The sequence below is a fragment of the Arachis stenosperma genome, chromosome 2, assembly GCF_014773155.1.
Source record: "Arachis stenosperma cultivar V10309 chromosome 2, arast.V10309.gnm1.PFL2, whole genome shotgun sequence".
In the NCBI taxonomy this organism is placed as follows: domain Eukaryota; kingdom Viridiplantae; phylum Streptophyta; class Magnoliopsida; order Fabales; family Fabaceae; genus Arachis; species Arachis stenosperma.
Genome location: NC_080378.1, coordinates 76,599,774 through 76,606,148, shown reverse-complemented (window position 1 = coordinate 76,606,148; position 6,375 = coordinate 76,599,774).

Genomic DNA, 6,375 nt, shown 5'->3' with positions numbered 1-6,375 from the left:
AGATTTCGGTGAATACTAAATAATTTAAAATTTAATGTAAATTACTATTAAAAAAATTATATCTAGAACAAACAAATTCATACCATAAAAACAAATATCATATTAAACATAAGTCGGTAACAATTTATCAAAAATCCAGTGGGATAAATAAGGGTAGCAACACAACTCGTATTCGTAAGTATTCAACTCGTTTTAATTCTGTTGGAGTAAGTTGACAATTCGATTTTTGATAAATTGTTATTAGATTTTGTTTAACATGATATTTGCTTTTATCGTATGAATTTGTTTTCTCTTAGAATGATATTTTTATATATTAGTTTACATTAAATTTTAAATTATACAGTATTTTTTAACTTTTTTTATAATTAGAAATTGAAAAAATATAGGGTATCAACATATTATCTGTCAACTTATTGCTAACAATAATTAATTATTATATTTGAAACACATATATAAAGAGACACATCTAAAAAATATATCTATAAAGATACTTTTATTAAATACAGCTATAAAAAAGGCATTTTTATTAAGCACATCCACAAAGATATTTTCATTAAATACAATTATAAATAAGAGTTGGCAGAAGTTGACAGAAATACTGTTAATAACTAACAGAATTATTAAAAATAAATTATTTTATTTATCCACCGAAATTTAAAATTTTTTTAATATTATATTTAAAATTAATTCTCATATAATACTGTAATTTTTTTTATATTAGTTTTTTTAAAAATAATTATTAGAAAAAACTTTATTTCTTCTATTAAATCTTAGATCACTAAATTGTTTTAAGAATGATCAAGAATCTAATATAAGGTTAGTTTGGATTAATTTAAAAAAATACTTATTTTTTCAATTTTTAAAAAATATATTTTAAAGAAGTTTTATTTCATATTTTTATAAATTTTTAAAAAATACATTCAATTAAAAAAATATATTTTATTGGTGCAAATAATAATCAATAAAAAATTTACTAGTTAATCAACTAATATAATTACTTCAAGTGAATATACAAGGTTATATAAAAAGAAAAGTATAGAGAAACAACACTTTTATAAGTTAAGATAAGTCAATTTTATTATAATTTAAATTTTATAAAAAAAATAAAAATTCAAAAATTAAAATTCAAAATTTAAAAGGATTCTTCTTATATTTATCCTAATTACATTTATAATACACAATAAAAACAATTTATAAAAAATTTAATTTCTTTTCATTTATTTAGAAACAGTCAAATCTCTCTCTTCACAAATCTGCTATTTTCACACATTTTTTACTCCGCCGCCCACCGATTACCGTCACGTCTTTTGTCGCCGTCCTTCTTTCGTTGACGCCGTCGTCCACCGTCCTGACGCATATGCACCACGGTGACCCCCCCATCCGTTGCAACGCCGGTTCCTCATTCGCGATGTGCGATCAACTACTCCAATCTACGACGACTCCTCCACTCGCGATGTGCGGCTTCCGTGGCTTCGTCCTCGCAACGCTCCACCACGAGTCTCCTACCGTCCACTCAATACCGTTGAAGATGTCGTCGCCGATCACCCTACGGCTCTTCTTCTTCTCTTCTGCTATTTGTTTTTGAATGATTCTTTTAACGAGTTTTTTTTATGTTTTTTTCCTAAATTTCGGATGATTCTTTTTATTAGTTTTGGATGATTTTTTTCCAATGTTTTTTTCATAGTATTTTGATGATTTTTTTCTTATGTTTTATATATTTTTTTTCTTAAGATTTGAATGATTCTTTATCTTGTGTTTTGGTGCTTTTTTTCTTGGAATTTGAATTTTTTTAAAGAGAAATTAGGATTTGTGTAATAAATGGTAAAAGATAAATTAGAATAAAAAGAGGTAATTAATAATCATTAATTTTATATTTTTTAAAAAAATAATATTTAAATAATTAATAATTAATGACAATTAATTAGTATAAAGTGTAGTTTAAATATACTTGTTGGCTTGTTATTGGCTATACCTCTTGTTCAGCGGCGCTTCCGCCGCCCAATCCATTGAATTCCTTTTTCTTCGCGAATTAAATTTTTCCCCTTGCTTCTCGTTCGATCTGATAGAATACTTACTTTTCACCCCCAATCCATTCTGCTAACCGCATCACAGAGCACTAGTTGCAGAACTCTGTCGTCGCTGTACCAATGAAGAATGAATGAATGATTGTCCTTTAATCTGTAGGAAATTGACTTCAGAGCTCATGATTCTGCATTCAAAGACAGATACCTACAGTTGCAAAATGTGAGGGTGAGGTTCATACCAACTGAGAAGAAAGACATCCGAGATATGTGTGTCCATTGGAGGAGGAGATGTTGCTGCATATTATTGTCTACAAATCTTTATACACACTATTTTTATTTTGACACTCAAAAAAATAATTTGTACATTTAAGCAGGTTGTATCGTTTTTGGTCAAACATAGATAGATTTGTGCAGGAAGGTACTGGCCGTTAATTGTGGGAGCCAATGAGAGGCGATGGAAAAGATATCGAGATCGGCTCAAAGTGGTGGCGGACTCTTTTCGGCTTCTTGACATCTGAAATGGCACTACACAATTCACCACCTGTTCTAATGTTTCTACTTTAATTTCTATAGATCAAGTTTATATCAAATTTTTCTTCTCATTTCATTCATATGTTAACGTTATATGTGTATATAAACTACATTGTTGTTGTGCTTTTTGTACTCATTGTTTTTAATTCAACAAAAAAAATAAATGAATTGAATTAATTCAATTAATTAGATGATTGAATATTTGTTATTAGTTTAGTTAATTTAATGATTTTTTTATTATCTTAATAAATTCAATAGTGATATAATAATTAATGAATGATAAATTGTTAATAATTGATGAGATTAAAGGTTATATTAGATTTTGATTGATAACACTTTAAATATAAAAGATATTTTAAAATTTATGTTAGACTATAATTATATTTTAAATATTTATTTATAATTTATTTATTATTTTATTATAAAATAATTTTGTTGGTTAGACCACAATTAAATTAATTATATTAATAAATTAGTAAACTAATAATTAAAACGGGTTAATAACTTATCTGATTTTTAAAACTTTAGCAAAAAAAATATTGTTTTCCATCGTGTGAGTATAATTTTACTAGCCAAAGTTAATTAAATGCTTGATACAAGTTTAAAAAATATTTTTAATTTTATTTGGATAAAGAAATCTAATATTATTTTAATTTATGTATTATTTATATTTTAATAAAAATAAAAAACAATGGCTATAAATATAATGGTTATAAATGCATTCATACATGAATTGAATTACTATAATAAATGTATTATATACTATTTATTAGGTATATTTAATCTTAACCATTTAAATTCATCCATTGATTATAAATATATTCTCATATAAAAATCTTATTTCTATATGATATATCCCCTATATATATACTGACAAACGCAAAAATCCAGCCCATCTGACCCTGTCTCACCAAAAGTCCATCATTTGGCGGACTGGTCCATCTCGCCCTACCTTGTGCGGTAGTCCTGAATTTCTCTCCCATCCTACCAGGTTTGGCCTGCCAAAATATTTTTTTTTTAATAAATCATTAAATATTAAACAATATTTTAACAAAAAATATTAAACAATATATATAATTTTACAACTATTTTAATAAATTTATAATTTCTAAAGACAAAAAAATTTATAATTTTTAAATTCACAAACATTAAAGTCTTTATAATTAAAAAAATTATAATTTCTAAATTTGTTGAATTTTAGTATTTATAAGCAAATTAACTTTGTGAATTTGCTGAGTTTTGTCCATAACTTCTGTTGGTAAGGTGAAAAACATCTATCCTTTGTGAAATTATTTATATAAAAAATGGGGTGTTGATTTAGTGATGTATATGTGATATTAGATTAAATTATATGTTATGGAGGTAAATTGATGGAATTGGTGGTTAATTGGTGGTGTTAAAAGGTTGAAGTCGGAAAATTGTTGCTGAATTTTTGTTTAAAAGAGGCTTAGAGTTTGGATATTTGCGGAATGGTGACAATTTGTGGTGTTCCAAGCATTAGGGAGGAATCGGCCAAGGTATGGTTTCGATTTCTCGTAATTAAAATATGAGTAAATTACCAATTATGTCCCCAAATTTGTAAAACGCTAACACAAATAACCCTAATATTTGTTAACGACAATCATATCCTCGAAAAATTTAAAAACGCTACAAATCTGTCCAACCGTGAGGAGAACCCTTCTCTGTTAAACGGAGTTTGGTGATGTGGCAAACGAAATTCCAACGTGACATCCGTATTAGGATCTCAATCCCTTTTCTCCCTTATATAAAATTGAGTGAGAATGTTTTACCCAATTTCAGCAAAAAGCAAAACCCTAACCATTGCCATGCATGGTGGAAGCAGAGTCATGTCCAATTGTAATCGAAGGACACAGTCTACGGAAAATTGTAGCTCTGAAAGGCTCGAAGAACATGTGAGCAAGCCATATGATGGGACATGCTTCTGCCGTCTTCAGGTGGTGGCCTTGAAGTCGAAGACGAGGAGAAACTCAAGAAGATGGTTTTTCAGGTGTCCTCTATGAAAGGTATGTATAATTTTTCTGCTTCATTTGTTCCCCCCCCCCCCGGTTGACAATTGAGCTTGATGAACAATTTTTGTGCAGTGTTGGGCAGACGAAAAATACTGGGTGCCGTTATTTCCAATGGATGGACGAAACTAATGAGAAATCTGCTGGGGTGGAGGAATACTCTAAGAATGGCACAGTAGTATGCAATGCATGTATAGTCTTGAAAGGGAGGTTTACCATTGTTGAGATTGAGACGACACACAGAGATCGAAAGATGTTGATAGAGCAGATGAAGAGAGTTGAATTGCTTCTGTGTTTCATTTTGGGTGGACTTGTATTGAGTTTGAGTATGAGTTTGATTTGTTTGGTTAGATAGGACAAGGGATGCATGTAGGATAGGGTTTATTAATGAATGTTATGTGTTATTGTTGCGTAGAAGTTATGTTGACATTATTGTAGCTATTTACTCACTTGTTAAGGAATTGAATCTGCGTCTTAAATTCGATTGCATCATTAACAAAAGCATGAATGGAGTGAAGTGAAATTAACTAAAAAGGTAACTGAGATATGTTAACTAATTTCAAATAGACCTAAGAAATCAAAATTGGTAAAAGCACAAGATTAAAACCGAAACAATTGGTCTGCATAACATTAAGCATTAGCACTAATTGTTCCAACCAAAATGCTGTATACTGGCTAATCAGTCTTAATACTAGACACCAAAATACTCAAATTGTCTAACAAAAGGCAATAACCAACCATACTAAATATCAACATACAACCCAAAAACTAGATAAACCATAGCAAATAAATATCAACTTATAACCCAAAAGATAAACTAATTACACAGCCAAGTATCCTTCAAGCTGACTGATTTGGCATAAACTTTAAGAACCTAGAAGTGATTGCTTTAGATGCTCCATTCATGGTTTCATTTGACACAAGTGAAGTCCTTGTGGAGTCTGGAACTCCTGAACCAGCAGCAGCATTTGTAGAAGGTGCAACGGGCCTTATTTATGGGGGCCTAAATGGTGGGTTGGGCCTTGGAGTGGTTGGTGGGCCTGGAACTGTGGGCCTAACAATGGGTTGGGCTGCTGGAGCTATAGCTATGGGCCTCAGAATCGGTTGGGCTAAGGGGGATCTCCTAATAGGCATCTTTACCCTGGTTCTTTCCTTGCTAGTAGATGCAGCAGCAGCCACAGCAGTATTGGAGGGAGTTTTAGGAGTTGTTGCAGCACTCTTGGTAGATCTTGGTGCTCTCCTTGTAGGGTTGGATCTAGCAGCTCTCCTTCCTTCACCATGACTTATTGAACCGGATGTGTTCATGTTGGCCTACATTAAATTAACTCTAATTAGTACATGTGAAGTTAGTGTAAACAGCAATTATTGAGAAATGTGCTACCTCTTCATCAGCTTCAGAGTGTGGGTGGCTGATGCGTGAGCATCTTGTCTATCATTTTCTAGTGAATTTTCACTTAAATTGTTGAGTTTAATAAAGAATTAATTATATTTTAGCCACTATGGATGCTATTTTGAGTTTTGGGCAATTTTATTTATTTTAGGTAGCATTCGGCGGAATTTGACGGAGTTTCTGCAGCACAAGAATCAAAGAAGATGGCTGCAAGGAGCGACGCGCACGCGTGCCTGACGCGTGCGCGTGATCTGGAAGTATCCATGGCGACGCGTACGCGTGCTGACGCGTACGCGTGATTTGAAGATTTGCTCAGCGACGCGTTCGCATAACCGATGCATCCGCGTGACTTGCGAAGAAGACCAGCGATGCGTACGCGTGACTGACGCGTACGCATGACGTG